Here is a 16,879-nt window from a genome sequence, read left to right on the forward strand (position 1 = left end):
ACAAGACATATATTTAACAGTATCTATAATTTTATAGACATAGGAGTAATTCAGGAACCACATCTTTATACTAACCAAGTGTCAGAGGACACTGTTCCATCACTGAATCCAGGGGGTTGCATCAAGGACCTGTTACTCTTCACAGACACACCACTGGGTTCTGGAGGCTCTGATCTCTGTCTCTTGCTCCCCCTGATACTTACAAAAGACAAACAAAATAACATTTTGCACATACTTGCCACTGTCACCTTTTGGCTTGCTTGGTTAGGAATATTTGACAATACTATTGACTTGACTCTACAGAAAATATTGGGTGAGAACTCAACTTAGTTGAGCTGGTTTTTGTATTAATTTTTATGTCTCTGGCTGCTAGTGCTGGGATTATTAGAAGAAACCGTACCATGGATCATCCTGCATGTAAGGACAATATAAATGCTTGGATAAATTAAAATTACTTGTCACTCGGCTACCACTCAATAACTGCAATAAGCTTTGTTCTGTGTTACTTTCAATAAGAAACAAAGTCTCCGCTTTCAAATTCTGTGAGTTTTATCATGAAATACAAACTTGTTAGGAAACACTTAGTGAAAACATGGAGCAGCAGCTTCACTTGTTCTGGTGTTTTGAGCAATTCAGTTCTTTATTTTTAGTAACTGTAGTTATTGCAGCGTGAATGGTGTCTCAACTGCAGTACAATGTGTTGGTGTGGATGTGCATCATCTATGCTAGGTATAGTTGTGCCTGTTCTGCTTTTAGCTGGTGCAACAGGTGTAAATATTTATTTTAAAGCTGGACAAAACCAGTGTAGGGCTTACACCCTTTTTCAAGCTAGTGCAACTATGAGCTGTGCCCAACAAATCCTCTCAGTGGAGAAGAATGTGCTCACAGTAGAACAGAAGGAGGCTGGATTTCATCCCAGCATAACAGAAAATGATTCAGGAAAATTATTTCATGCCTCTCTGGTGGTATCACGAGATGCTGCTCACAAACCAACCACAGGCTTCTGGAATCCACTGTAAATAATTTTGAATAAAAGCCAAAAATGGCTGGTGTCTTACCTGGGCTCAAATGTCTCTGTTTTATCACTGGATCTAGTGGTCAGATTCTTTATTGGTTGATCACAGCTTAACTCAGGAGATGGAGAACTCATTTTAGAGTTTGTATCCTTATCTTTCTTCTTCACAAAGAAAAGAAAAAAAAGAAAGTAAACAAATACATAAAATATAGACAAAAAAGCAAACATTTATCATTTTGGCTTCAGTAGCTTTGGACAACATTTTTTCAACCAGAAACATAATAACCCATTTAATTCACTGTAGCAAATCCTTATAGTATCTGCTACTCTGATATTACATAGGTTTAGGTTTTTTTGTTTGTTTGTTTGTTTTTTTAGGAAGAGGAGGATGAGTTGGTGAGAGGAAAACTGTTGTTATGAACGCGTTGTTTTGACGCGTTGTAAGACTTGTAATGTTAGTATAGTGTACTGTAAGTCTGCATCAATTAAGGTTTACAGTTTAAAGATTTACAGTTTTTTTCTGTCTCCATATTCTTCCGACTTTCGTCCTCTTTAATAGTCAAAGTCTGTATATATATCGCTACGCAGTTCAGCTACGTTTCGGTCATTTTGGCCAGAGCTGCAAAACTGTCGAATATTGGAGGTGTTAAATCCAATGTAAAAAAAAAAACAGCAACACAGAAAAATCAGCTCAGTGTATGCGATACACCCATGCTTACATTAACAATAAATTCTTAACTTACCACAAAACAGGCAGTTTAAATATCTAGTATTGACAGATTTAAAACCTTGAAATGGCGTCCTCGAAATCTTCCTTTTTTACTTTCGTTTTCTAATTAGTAAAGGCGTGTCAAACAAAAACAATCTCACAACAATCTCACTCCCTCTAGTGGCGCAGAGCATCATCACATTGTGAAGGTAGTAACCACTGGAGCAGTTGTGATGTAGGTTACAGCACAGAACTAAACATTAAGGAAATGTTATGTCGTCTAACAAAGTATTAACATTTTGTTGACATTCACCACGCCATACGTTATAAACACCACTGTCATATACACCAGAAACACCACATATAGTATATAAAATATGTAAGGGATAATCCTGGTTACCTGTGAATTAAACGATTTTATTGCATGACGGAGGCAAAGAACCACACATTTACTGTAGTATTTATCTAATACAGGGGTGACAAACACTGTTCCTGGAGCCGCAGCTCTGCAGAGTTTAGTTCCAACCCTGCTCCAACACACAAACCATGTAGTCTGTCATGATGTGTGCCACTAGAGGGAGTGCTTTTCCTTTTAAAAACCAAGACATTTTTACCAAGTGTCGTTTTACATTGCCGTGGTGCTGCAAAATAAACACTGTGTCCTTCATGTGACAGACCCTGACCATGTCCCAAAGAGAGAAGACCTGGGCACACAGACTCACAGAGACCCCAGGAACACATTGTTACAACCTCAGTTGTTCTTGTTTTCCTTTGTTCTATTTATGTACGCGTTTTGTGTTGCAGAGGTGGCTGTTCCACGATTGTCTGTCGTCATTATTGAAGGCTGCCTCCTATCGGTGCTGTCAACAGGACGAGTGTTTAAAAATCTTCCATTCCCTTTCTTCTACAGCTTCGTTGAACACTCACTCTTAGACGTTGGGTTTAGTTGCCCACTTTGTTTCTTTTGGTTTTGTGTTGAGATTGTATTTTCGTTGTATTTGTTTATAATTTGTAAACTCTTACTGCTTTATTGGGTTGTAGGGTTCTGATGCCATTTCTTTTGTTTGTTATTTTCTTTGTGTTTGTTTAAAGCTTCAGGTAGATAGGGAAGACAATTTCAGTATTTTCTTTTATTTTGATGAGGTTACAAAGAGGGGTGGCTGAGATTGGGGTTTTGTTTATAGGTTTGGCCTTGTCGGAACCTGTGGCCTGTAGCACGAAGCCGATTTAGTTTTTTTTACCCAGGTAAGTTCGCGTTTAGTTTGAGCAAACTTTAAGTTACTCAAGAAGATGGATTGGTTTTCAGCAGATTCGTCACCATAGTAACTTACGCTACACAGCTACCGTGCTCCGGAGCAGGTTTTATTCCGGGTTAGAGATCGCAAACCCAAACCAGGCCAATCGGCTGATGCAATGAAGCCACTGTATCTCTAGCTCCAAATTAAAACAGTTTACAGTCAAAGAATTTTTTAAATAAAATTGCCCGACTTTTGTTTTTTTTTTTTTTTTTTTTTAAATATTTATATTATATTAATTGTAATTTATTGTAATTCATATAACATATTCATATACTGCTGCTCAAAAGTTTGGGATCAGTAAGAGTTGTAATGTTTTTTTTTAAAGAAGTATATCTCATAAATATATACAGAACAATGTAAGCTGTAACAGCAATAGACAGTCCTGAATACATAGAAGATCAGTCAATAAGAGGGGATATTATATGTGGTACTGAACAGCAATAAAACACAGTTCTGCCAATCCAGCAGGATGAAACTGAGTCTGGATATTCTGAAACAGTGACAGCATCATCTACAGAAGCTTTTATAAGATCACACCAAATTAATGTTTTAGATAAAGAGTACAACAGAGCTCAGAATGTTTCTACGGACCATCACATTGAATCAGTGAAGTCTTCACTGACTCACATACACAACAGATAAAAACTGATAATTAAAAGGTATTAAAAACCACATGACAAACAGGATTCAAATACGTAGATCATTTAAGTCATTTCATGATTTTACTGAAAACCTTATGTATTAAATATATGAAATACAAAATAGCTTAATTACTTTTTATGGATTTATGAGTCTATTTAATTATATGACCTCATAATCTGGCTTTATCCATCTTATTTGTTCTGTAAGAGCAGGCACTGCTATTTGTACATTTAATGTGTCTGGTTTCCGGTGTCATTTGCTTCCAGTTATTTTTATCTGTAGAAAACAGCTGGTTTTGCTTCTTGGTTTTGCAAACTGGTGTTTCTTGCCATATTATTTTAACATATTGTCTTAATTATGAACACACATTTGTACTGCAAACAATTTTACTGTTTACTGCAGTTTTTTAGTCTTCTATGAACCAGAAGTCTTGCATATTCACAGAAAATGGCTTGGTTCTGCATTGAAAAATAAGACGGATACCCTACAATACAAGTCATCTTGCAATGTTACATAGTAACTAGCCAAAGTCACAATACAAGTCACTTTTTTAAAAAAAAAAAAAGAAATGGAATAGACACTTCTAGCAAATAACTTTGTGCTTACATCTAACAGAGAAACACTGAAGAATCACGGTACACTAGAAATCCAGCATAGAGGGGTTCAGTGAATGTGGTGTTGAATGTGTGTAAGTGTGTGAGTGTGTGTGTGTCAGAGACACTGTAGAAGGACAGAGAGCCGGCTGACACATTTGATACAGAAGAGAGGCACCAATTTTGGAGGCAGTATCTTTATCTTCTCTCTTGACATACAGACTAATTTTAAAGTCACTGTCCCCTTACATGAAAAAAAAAAGGTTAATGGATTTTATGTTGATTGTGCATTTCCACCCAGACTATTCATGTTAACATAAACGTGTTTTATTAAAAAAAAAAACAAAAAAAAAAAACTTTGAACTGTTTCTTCATAGCCCTTGTTCTTTCATTCTTTAAGAGTGTATGACAAAATCTCTATGAATACAGACCTTCTACATCATCCATCGTCATCTCTTTTTCATTCACTCTGATTGTGTTGGAAATGAACTCAATGTATCCATGTTTTCCATCCTCTTTCTCCTCCAGGAACTGAGAATTTTTTTCCATCTCTGTGTCACAGTCTGCAGTCTGAATCCGAATGACACGATTACACACTTCTGAAGAACTTCTGAGATTGAAATCATGCAGCTCACATGAACTACAAAATCACTCATGAATGATGACATACTTGTGTCCGTAAGTGTGTGTGTGCGTTATATCATCCTGAATGGTGTATAAACTATGTCAGACGTTTCTCTCACTAACACACAGTGGTCCGATGATCCAGACAGAACAGGGACAGACTTGGACACACAGACTCAGAGAGACAAAAAACATATTCACGACATATGTCTCAGAGGAGGGTGGGACTAAATATCCATCACAACTCATTGCAAATTCAGATCTATCTTCATTTGTTTAGCAATGCTCAACTTCCCACAATACAATCAATTCACAGGACGAAATCCTACATTTTTTTTCCTCCTTCCAAAAGCCATTCCATTCTAATATGTCACAATAAAGAAAACAAGACTATCACACATTCCACTTCATGCCAACTTTAAACAACACACTAGGCCAGGCACACACTGTATAAGTTTAGACACTTGAGAGTTCATGAGACCTTGCACATGTTTTGAAGTCAGTTAACACGATAATCCTGTCAAAGTATAGCATGGCATGACTGTACTGCAGTCTCATGAGGCTGGATTCTGCACACCAGAATGAAGAACCAGAAAGGCATAAGTGACATTTCACCAACTTCACAGGAGGGCCAAAACAAAAATTTACCATAGTTTAATCTGACTTTGTGTCCTAATTTCAATTATTTATAACAACATTTTGTACACTCATAGTTGACAGTATACTTTAGCCAGTAGACATTTGATATATATCTCCATTACACCCAAAATATCACTTACGCCCTTCTGGTTCTCACCTCCTGAGATTATGAATATATATTGTATAACTTGGGAATGGGAAGTGCTACACTGATCAAATTCAAGCCAGCTCCCCAATTGTTTTTTAAAACATATTTAAAAATGATTGGGAGCTCTGAAGATACAGCTGATCTGAGGTAAAACTCGGCTCAGTTCGTAACATAATGCAAGCATTAGAGGGGTCATCAGATGCTAAGTTTACTTTTACATGTTGTTTGAACCTTAATGTGTGTTGGCAGTGTATGTACAAATCTACCCTATAATGATAAAAATCCATGCAGTGGTTTTTAATTAATATGTAAAAATAATATCCCCTTTTTCAAATTGAGCCATTCTTAGATGCCTGTCAGTGTGGCGTCACACCAACAGAGGACACTCCCACGATAATTGATTGACATGAGCGTTTTACCTCAGATCAGCTGTAACAGTCCAACCTCTTTGTTTTGATGCTGGAGCAGGGCTGTAAGTTAGACAAGAATATCTCAGATTGAGTGATTGAGGTGTTGTGTTGCTGGATGTAATAATGAACATAGTGGTCGTCATTTACTCCCGACATCTGAGGCGCTGAAGATGCAGTGGATTACGTTTGTTTGTGAAGGGAATGTGCCTCCCGATCTACATATATCCGTCTATGTTTGCGTGAATCATTCATGATCCAGCTTCACTTACAGCAGAAGTGAGTATAAGGGTTTTTTTTTTTATGAATCTTTGCAATCGCCTTTTATAATAATGTGCTAGTTAGCAAGTTTAGTGGCTAAACGCGCCTGCGGCTAAAGTAAACAGGATTGTCTCTCCACAGAGAGAAGAGAGGGCGGGGCGAGCAGAGCTCATTTGCATTTAAAACAGCCTCGACTAGAATGAGATGATTTTTGCAGAGCTGATTTTGGCAAGGTAAAAAGGGTGTTGTTGGATAATCTGAATGTCTGGTAAAGTAGTAAAAGCTCTTAATCTGGATCTCCCAGTTCTTAATGTGATTCATCCATGTGTGAAGACAACCCAGTGGTACATTGTGCAGCTGTTACATCAAAGAGCCATTTTCATTTGATCTAACCATTAAAAGTTACTTTCACCAATAAAACCCAATGGTTGAGGTTGGTTCAGTACATTTATTTTGACCTGCATGTTCTACATTTTTTAGGTTACATGACCAATACAACCAATACAAAACAGAGATGGAAAAATACACCATAACAAAATGTCACTCAGAAAATCCATCACTCAGAATTATAGTGTTAAAAAAGAATGTGCTTCACAACAAAAAAAATATGTCTTGAATACATAATTTCAGTGTCACAGAAGATTATTTCATTTAAATTATGATCCTATCAATCATTAAGAGGTGATTCTATCTTATATCACAACAAATTGAACAGTAGGAAAACACACTGACCTAACAGTTCATGACAATCCAGCAATCTGTGGATCCTCTGAAACAGAGACACATCTACAGTAGCTTTTATAAGATCACACCAAATTAAAAGTCCAGAGTATTTTTTCAGACCATCACTTCTGACACCAACGAATCCCCACTGACTCACACAAAGTACCAGCCAATACCTGTGACCTATGTGTCAGAGCCTTCAAAGTCTTCAGAGAAGAGCTGACAAAAATCATAATGGATTTTATGTAGTCTAGATTATGTAACAGGTTTCCAAAATTCCAGAATCTGGTATGATTGGTTAACACCATGGATGTTGTTTGTAACGCTAAAATTGCCTCTCCATAATTATATAACTTTCCCAAAATGCAAACATATTTTAGTCTGTGACTGATGGAGGGCCTGGACCTTCATCAGCATCTCAGGGGGAAACATTACCTGTTTCATGTTTCATATTTCTCTGAAGTCACAAGATATTCAGGTAAACACACATTTTTGTTTTGTTTTTTTCTTTCTTAGTACCTTCAACAGCAATTCAAAAATACTTTCCTTCCTATAATTTTTCCTCTGATGTAGAAATGGGCTTCCAGGTCTCTGTGATCAGAGTAGGTTGTTAAATCTGACACAAAGATGCTGAGGAATCAGGATAAACTGTAAATCCAGCATAGAGGGGTTCAGTGAATGTGGTTGTTTGTTTGTATATATGTGTGAGTGTGTGTGTGTCAGAGACCCTGTAGAAAGACAGAGTACCGGCTGACCAGTCGACATACACTCCTACTCTCTTAGATGAAGAAAAAGGGAGAGGAATGTTTGTCTTATTATTATTGTGCCAAAAAGAGTAAATCTCATCAGAACAGTTCAGACTCCAGGACTTTTCATTGAGTCCAAAACGACATTCACTCCCGCCTTTCCTGTTGATTCCTTTATATGCAACTGCTACATGACACCAGCCGCTCCATTCAACCTCCCAGTAACAGCGTCCAGTCAGACTCTCTCCACACAGCACATGTTCATAGTGCTCAAATCTGTCTGGATGATCAGGATACGGCTGATGATCTTTCACACATGTTGTTTTTTTGTTCCCCTCAGACAGGATGAGTTGAGTGTGTGCTGTGTTTGGGTCCAGTGTGAGATCACAGGCATCTGAACAGAGAAAGACTGATCAGAACATCTATTATATTCTAAAATATGCACAGGTGTGTTTGTATGTGTGTGTGTGTATGGACTTACATTTTTGCAGTCCCGGTGTGATCCTGAAACCTTCTCCACAGTCCAAACTAAGACATAAACATATACACAAACAATGTTCAGTGAACTGCAAATGCTTTACTATTTAGTAAAGCAGATACAGCAGAACCACGATTACAAAGTTGTAAAATTATATATAACTTTATTTTTCCCCCACATTTAATTGTTAAGTTCAAGTTCCAGTTGCTTTATTAGCATGACATCTGTGTTATAGTATTGCCAATTTAACATGTAACATGTAGCAGAATATAATTACAAGACCAAAGTAATAAAGGAGACAAGCTAAGTGTACCAATTAAGCTCATGTACCATTTAAGTTCACTATTAACTTTGAAGGAAAAATCGTATTTTATGCTATGATTATTTCATGTCAATATTTTAACCAATCCAGTGATTTGTTAATTTGGTGTGACTCAAGGTCAAACCATTAGCCTTACTGAAAGACTGACTGAATTAAGCATCTGAACTGTGATTCATTTTGCACCAATTTACAAATAAATACATCTTTTTTTCTTTTCTTTTCTTTTCTTGTTTTTTTTTTTTTTTTTTTTTTTTAAAGATGGGCTTAAATGGTACAGTGCCACAAAACACATGCAAACTATAGCCAACACAAGCTAACTTTGAATGAAAAAAAAACTTAGAATTTCTTTCTAAGCACAATTAAAATTACTATGATGCTTAGTCCACAATATATTTAACCTACATGCATGTCTTTGTAAAGATATCTTAAATTTCTAAAAGAAAACATTGTCATTTATCACCATTGTGCACTGTGGAACCATTTAAAGGGTTAGTTCACCCCAAAATTAATTTCATTATTATTTCATTAATTACTCACCCTCATGTTGTTCTAAACCTGTAAGACCTTTGTTCATCTTTGGAACACAATTTAGGATATTTTTGATGAAATCCAAGAGGTCTCTGACCCTCCCATAGACAGCAAGGGTACTACCACGTTCAAGGCTTTAAAAAGTATCAAGATGATCAAAGAAAATGTGGAAAGAAGTCATTATTTATTTATTTATTTATCTTTTTTTTTTTTTTTTTGTGCACAGAACGTATTCTTTTAGCTTCGTAAAATTACATTTGAACCATTGACGTCACATGGACTACTTTGTCGATCATCCTGGTATTTTTGAGCCTTGAACGTGGTAGTACCCTTACTGTCCATGGGAAGGTCAGAGACCTCTCGGATTTCATCAAAAATATCTTAAATTATATTCCGAAAATGGACAAAGGTCTTACGGGTGTAGAACAACATGAGGGTGAGTAATTAATGACAGAATAATCATTTTTGGATGAACTAACAGTTTAAGCTCACCTTATGTGCTCCAATGTGGAATCCCTCATTACAAATTTTGATAAATTTTCTGAGTGAAAGTGTTTAATGATAAGCTCTTTTTGTGCTTTTGCCTTTTAACCTTTTGCCTTTTTACCTTTAAGTTTAGAACTATATTTATATATTTATGCCCATAAATTACACACTGTGTAGCACCATTATAGGTGTCTGCTGTTGTGTTGGCTGATGTTTGATAATACAAACATTGTAGAGGCATGTCGCCTTTACCATGAGGTCAGAGTAAAAAAATAAAAAAAAAAAAAAAAAAACAGTTTAGAGTGGACAGAAAATATTTTTGGGAGTGAGTGAAGGCCAAGATCTGAGTTGATGCTCATCAGGGACAGGGGACCTTCCCCAGTTCAGTGGTAGAAGGCAAGAATTCAGACTCTCTTTAAGTAGTATATATATAGTCTAAGTAGTATATATATATATATATTTATATATATATATATATATACAGGGGTTGGACAATAAAACTGAAACACCTGTTTTTTTTAAAAACAATTAGTACGTTGTTGAGCCTTTTTGTGCCCAATGCAGCATCATTTCATCCTGGGAATGACAAATATAAGTCCTGCCCAGTAGCCAGAAGGATTTTAAGCTATTCTCCTCTTGCAAAAAAAAAGTGGCCAGGTCACTACGTGATGCTGGCGTAGGAAAACTTTTCCTAACTCACTCTTCCAAAACAGCCCTCAATAATATTCAGATCTGGTGACTGTGCAGGCCATGGGAGATGTTCATCTTCACTTTCATGTTCATCAAACCACTCTGTCACCAGCCTTGTTGTGTGTATTGGTGCATTATCATCCTGATACAAGGCACTACTTTCAGGGTACAATGTTTGATCCATTGGGTGCACATAGTCAACCTTCACTCTCTGCTCTTACTGGTGCAGTGTGCAATCAGTGAAGATAGGCCACCAGGCTGTGCAAACATATCCATGAAACCTCCAACACTATATTGGCCTGTGTTTCAGTTTCATTGTCCAACCCCTGTATATATATATATATATATAGTGCATAAATCATGATGTGGGTTTTTTTGGAACACATGCAGGCTTAAATAGTGCCAATGTACCATTTAAGCCCATGCTGGACTTTTGACTTATCCATAAAATATCTTAAGTTTATATTCTAAAGTGTACATCAACTAATTAATACATTTTAAAATGAGAGAGAAATCTTGCATTTTAACAGTAGATTTTTCTTATAAACCATGTCAATATCTGTGAAAAACACCTAAATGTAAGATTTTGGTGGGCTTAATGGGTACACTTACCATAATAAATGAGTAAATAAACAAACAAACAAAAAACAAAAAAACACACGTTAACATGCCTGATGTTTATTTTGTTTATATTGTGGCTATACTATTGAGACAGTGAGTAAAGTATTTTAACATGTATAGATCACCCCATTCACTTCCATTATAAGTGCCTCACTGTAACCTTCAAAATAAGAGACAACTCTTTAAACTATTAAAAAAAAAATTTTAACATCAAGCTACAATTTAGTAACTTTTGCTGTAATAAGTCATATAAATAACTGGTGTACAGCATTTTTAGAGAGAAACAGATTTTCAAATACATTTCTTAATTTACCCCACTCAGGTGAACCCTCCTTAAACATACAGACACACATGATTCATAACTGTCCCACATACTTGAGTATTTCCAGTTTATAGTTTGGATCCTCCAGTTTGTGTTTGAGCAGCTGGACTCCTGATTGTCCTGGGTGATTGTAGCTCAGATCCAGCTCTCTCAGGTGTGAGGGGTTTGAACTCAGAGCTGAAGACATATAACCACAGCCTTCCTCTGTCACCATACAGCCTGACAACCTACAACATAAGAGATTAAAAAGGATTTAAAATACTAAAAATAAGTATCAATACTAAAAATAAGTATCTGTTAATATGTCTTTAATTCCAGTTTTCAAATAGTATACACCTCAGTATCTCCAGCTGACAGTTTAAACTCTTCAGTCCATCACAGAGTAGCTTCACTCCTAAATCCTGCAGGTCATTGTTACTCAGATCCAACTCTCTCAGAACAAAGTTTGAGGATTGTAAAGATGATGATACTATTTTACAATCCTGAGCAGTGAGATTACAACCAGCAAGACTGGAAGAGAACAAATCACAAAACGACTGAGAAAATGAAAGGTTTAAGACATAATAAACTTGAACTAAATATACTCAGGATGAATCAGAACAACATAAACTGTCATTTCATTCACTCACAGAGCTTTCCTGCAGTTGTTCACAGCTGGTATCAGTCTTCTTCTCCCCTCATCTGATGTGTTGAATTTCATGGGATCCAGTTCATTCAGCACCTCCTCTGACATCTGAAGCATGTAGGCGATTGTTGAGCAGTGAGCAGGAGAGAGTTTCTTCTCTGAGTGTTTGTCTGATTTCACAAACTCCTGAATCTCTCTGGACAGAGTCTGATCTTTCACTTCCAGCAGACAGAGGAACAGATTGATGGATCTTTCAGTGGAGAGTCCATGTCCATCTTTGATCTTCTCTTTAATGTACTGTGTGGTTCTCCTGATGCTCTCTGAGCTGTTCTCTGTGTGTGTCAGTAGATCCTGTAAGAGTCTCTGATTGGACTCCAGTGAGACGCCCAGCAGGAACCGCAGGAACAGATCCAGATGTCCATTCTCACTCTTAAGGGCTTTATCTACTGCTCTTTTATGCAAATTATGCAATGAATCAAAAAAAAATGCAATGTATCAATACTGCATTACATAATGGTAAAAACACATGGAAAGCAGCGAGAAACTCCTGAACACTCAGATGAATGAAGCTGTAGACTTTCCTCTGATGAATCACAGATTCCTCCTTAAAGATCTCAGTGCAAATCCCAGAATACACTGAGGCGTCAGTGACGTCTATGCCGCTCTCAATCAGGTCCTCCTCATAGAACATCACATTGCCCTTCATCAGCTGTTTGAAAGCCACTTCAGCAAGTTTCACAATCACTTCTCTGTTGGACTGCAGGAGTTTCTCTGGATCTCTCTCTTCATACTTCTGATTCCTCATGTTGATCTGAATCAGCAGGAAGTGGATGTACATTTCAGTCAGAGTTTGAGGGATTTCTGCACTCACATCTTCTTTCAGGAGCTTCTGAAGCACAGTGGATGAGATCCAGCAGAAGACGGGGATGTGGCACATGATGTGGAGGCTTCTTGCTCTTCTGATGTGTGAGATGATTCTGCTGGCTTGATGCTGGTCACTGATTCTCTTCCTGAAATATTCCTCCTTCTGAGACTCATTGAATCCCTGAATTTCTGTCAGACGGTTGATGTATTTGGAGGGGATCTGATTGGCTGCTGCTGGTCTGGAGGTGATCCAGATGAGAGCAGAGGGAAGCAGCTCTCCTTTCATGAGGTTTGACATCAACACACCCACTGATGAAGTCTCAGTCACATCACAAACTTTCTGATCATCTGAAAACATCAGTGTGATTCTGCTTTCATCCAGACCATCAAAGATGAACACAACTTTACACTCCTCATAAATCTTTGAGTCCAGATCTTGAAGTTCAGGATGAAAGTCCAGCAGAAGTCTGTGAAGACTGTACTGATGATCTCGGATCAAGTTCAGCTCTCAAAATGGAAGCACAAACATGAAATCTACATCCTGATTGTCTTTTCCCTCGGCCCAGTCCAGAATGAACTTCTGCACAGAGACGGTTTTTCCGATTCCAGCGATGCCTTTAGTAAGAACAGTCTTGATTTGGTCTTTCTCCTCACATCCTGGTTCAGGTGAGGATTTAAAGATGTCATTGCAGTAGATTGGAGTGTCTTGTGAGTGTTTTGTTCTGGCTGTTTTCTCCATCTGTAAAACCTCATGTTCTTCATTCACTCCTTCACTCTCTCCCTCTATGATGTAGAGCTGTGTGTAGATCCTGTTCAGGAGGGTTTCATTCTCTTGTAGTTTGATTCCCTCAAATAATCTCTCATATTTGTTCTTCATGCTGGTTTTGTGCTGGTCTTTCACTCTCTGAAAGACATCATCCACTGGTTTCTGCAGGCCTCCAGTCTCACTGGATGCAGTGCAGGTCAAAGATGTTCTGTCAGAAAAGACAATCACCTTGCTTCTAATTACTGCTCTGAAATAGAGACCAACAGAAACAGATACGATTCTAGATATGATTTTGATGCCCCTGTGCAGTGCTTATTACACATTTTTGAAATTATATTTAGTGTTATTCAGTTCTTTAAATCATGTCTTTATGTTATTCATGTTAAATTGCTCTACAGTAAATTAGCAAGTAAATGTTTATACTAACAGAGGGTCAGAGGTCACTTCAGTGAATTTTGGGCGTTCATCCATGGATCTGTTACTATTTACAGATACACAGCTGGCATCTGAAGACTCTGATCTCTGTTTCTTCCTCCTGCTGATACAGCCAAATAACAAATAATAAATAAACAGAATGTTGTAGAAAGGCTTTCAGTTTGTGTTAATGTTGAGGAGTTTTTAGAGATTTCAGTGCAGGTTATATTGTTGCAGCAGTAAACTGGCAGTAAGTCTCTTTAGGAGTTAGTCAAATAATGAAACATGAACTCTGAGTGCCATCAACACTATGACAGTGTCATAATGTCTTTAACCAATGAAAAGAAACTACGTCAAAGATACAGATTAATGAACAGACTTTCGGTTGGGAAGTGCTAACTAAGACATTACGTTCATGTTTCAGAAATGAACTTGGGATACACAACAAGGACTGTAAAAATGAGAGAGCCACAGCATAATGAAATTATCTTGCAGGCAAATGACATGCAGGGCTTGAGTTTGACATCTGTGCTCAAACAGATGCAGAAAATCACTCAGTCAATCTCTCACTCTCTTGTTCATAATACTCAACTCTACATAACACTGTAATACTCTAATAACCTCACAAAAGCAGCCACTGATTTATTGATGTCCAATTATTAATAAAGTTTCTTCTTATTATCAGTGTTAAGTATCAAAAAGTTGTGCTACTTAATATTTTTTTTTGGAAACCATATATTTTTAGGATTATTTGATGAATAGAAAGTTCAAAATAACAATGTATTTGAAATAGAAATCTTTTGTCACCTTTGATCAATTTAATTTGTCCTTGCAGAATGAAATGTTAATCTCTTTCTTTCACAGTTTCCACAAAAACATGAAGCTGCACAACTGTTTTCAACATTGATCATAATCCAAAATCAGTTTCTTGATTGGAAAAATCAGCATATTATAATGATTTCTGACAGATCATGTGACACTGAAAACAGGAGTAATGATGCTGAAAATTCAGTTTTGGTCACAGGAATAAATTACATTTTACAATATTTTCACATAGAAAATAGTTTTTTAAATTGTAATAATATTTCACAATATTACTGATTTTAAATAAAGTAAATACACAATATTTAAAAAATACAGCCTTGGTAAACAAGACTTCTTAAAAAAATATGAATAATAATAAAAACTTAATTTTTCCAAACTTTTGACCTGTGTGTATATATGTTTAGGAAAGCGAGAGCTTGTTGATTAACATGATTCATTCTTTAGACATTTCTTTAAAAAAAAAACATTACATGGGACAGTGGAGGTTCAGGAAAATGTTTTTGAGTTTTTAATGACACCACAAGGCAAAGCTCACTCACTGACTGCAGTCTTCTGGAATGCACTATACGTCACTGTAAATAAAAAATATCTACTAAATGCAAAAATAGCTAGTGTCTTACCTGGGGTCAGAGGTCAATGTTGCATCACTGGATGCAGAGGGCCTTTTCTTATTCTTCATGGGTTGATCACAGCTTGTTCCAGGAGAGCTCATTTTAGAAGCAATATCCTTATCCTCCTCCTCTTCACAGAGACTCATGGCCCTGCCTTCCTCTTTTTTTTTCTCAAAAACACTGTTGAGAGATTGATGAACCCTTTAAGTTAAAAATACACAGATAATATTGTCCATGAGTGTGAGTAAATGATAACAGAATATTAATTTTGGGTTAACATCCCTGTAAGTTGTTCACTGCAATATAGGTACATTAAATACTCATATACTCTTAAGCACTCATGTAATCTGCTGTAGTATTACTGTCAAACTCCTTATGATATGTGCATCTTATTTACATTCTCAATAACAAATGTACAGAAATTGACCATTATAACCAATCACAGACATATCTGTTGAATGCATGATTGAAATAGACAACGAGAGGTGTTTAGGTAAAAAAGTTTAGGCAAAAAGTTCTGCACTCCTGTGACTGCATTTAATAATAACCAATGCAGTGAAAGTTCAATGTAAATAAGAGTTTTACTATGTGGACTAGATAGCATTTATTGTAATGGGTGTTTTTTGTGAGATTCTTCTCAGCAGTTGGATCATAATTTTAGTAATAATTTGCCAGCAAGATGTAATTCACTGATAGATAAAACATAATTCATATAGCTTCTCAGCTTGGATCATAATTGCGCGTAACTACAAAAACTTTTTTTTTTTTAATAAGTTACTAGTTTTTATATCAGGGATGCCCAATCCTGGCTAACTCTACAGGACAGTGGCCCTTCAGGAACAGGTTTGCACAGCCTTGTTTCATGTATATACATAACATCTAACATGCATGATGACCCTATCAGTCCTAAACAAATTGCTGATGGTGCTTTGGTTGTGTAAGTGAAATGAATCATCAGAAAGTATATAGAATTGTAACAAACTTACGCTTCATAATTTGTATACCTATATATTTACAGATTATGTTTCAAATTTATCTACTTTAAAAAGTTTGCACTAAACTGCCTTGTTTGATGCATATATAAGTCTTTATATTTAATCAGACCATTATGACCATAACTCCTTTTACAAATTGACTGATGCACTGGTTACTGCCCAGGTCTTGCTTTGGTAGTAGGCCCGCAGATTTTAATGGCCGTGCTATTAAAATTATTTATATAATTCACAGAACCAATAATCTGTGTTTCACTGATTTAAAAAATCACTTACATTAAAAAGTGTCCTGTTAAAGAAAAAGCCCATACATCACATCACAGTACTGCACACAACACTGACATATTAGGGTATAGATCAACTATACACGATTTCATTCTGTAGTGTTTATCAGTGTTAATCAGTTTATCAACATATAACAACGTTTATCAGTGTTAATCAATTTATCTAACATATAACAACGTAAAATATACTTTTTAGGCAATTTAATCGTCGACGTTTCAGGCATTTTTTCAGAGCTGTAAGACTGT

General features: G+C 36.4%; 1 long non-coding RNA gene and 1 pseudogene across 2 annotated transcripts; both read right to left on the reverse strand.

Annotated features, from left to right (window-relative positions):
• Window positions 1-72: 72 nt before the first annotated feature.
• On the reverse strand, window positions 73-1,830 carry LOC127170348 (uncharacterized). Its single transcript, XR_007828345.1, has 3 exons — window positions 1,759-1,830; window positions 1,059-1,174; window positions 73-198 (listed from the first exon to the last, which is right to left on the reverse strand). It is a non-coding gene; the product is annotated as an uncharacterized LOC127170348 (long non-coding RNA).
• A 5,824-nt stretch (window positions 1,831-7,654) lies between these two features.
• Window positions 7,655-15,546, reverse strand: LOC127180356 (NACHT, LRR and PYD domains-containing protein 3-like; annotated as a pseudogene). The gene is made up of 7 exons (XR_007829630.1): window positions 15,367-15,546; window positions 13,935-14,045; window positions 11,882-13,754; window positions 11,589-11,762; window positions 11,306-11,479; window positions 8,287-8,333; window positions 7,655-8,199 (listed from the first exon to the last, which is right to left on the reverse strand). The product of XR_007829630.1 is annotated as an NACHT, LRR and PYD domains-containing protein 3-like (transcript).
• Between the last annotated feature and the right edge of the window lie 1,333 nt (window positions 15,547-16,879).

The sequence above is a fragment of the Labeo rohita genome, chromosome 1, assembly GCF_022985175.1.
Source record: "Labeo rohita strain BAU-BD-2019 chromosome 1, IGBB_LRoh.1.0, whole genome shotgun sequence".
NCBI lineage: Eukaryota > Metazoa > Chordata > Actinopteri > Cypriniformes > Cyprinidae > Labeo > Labeo rohita.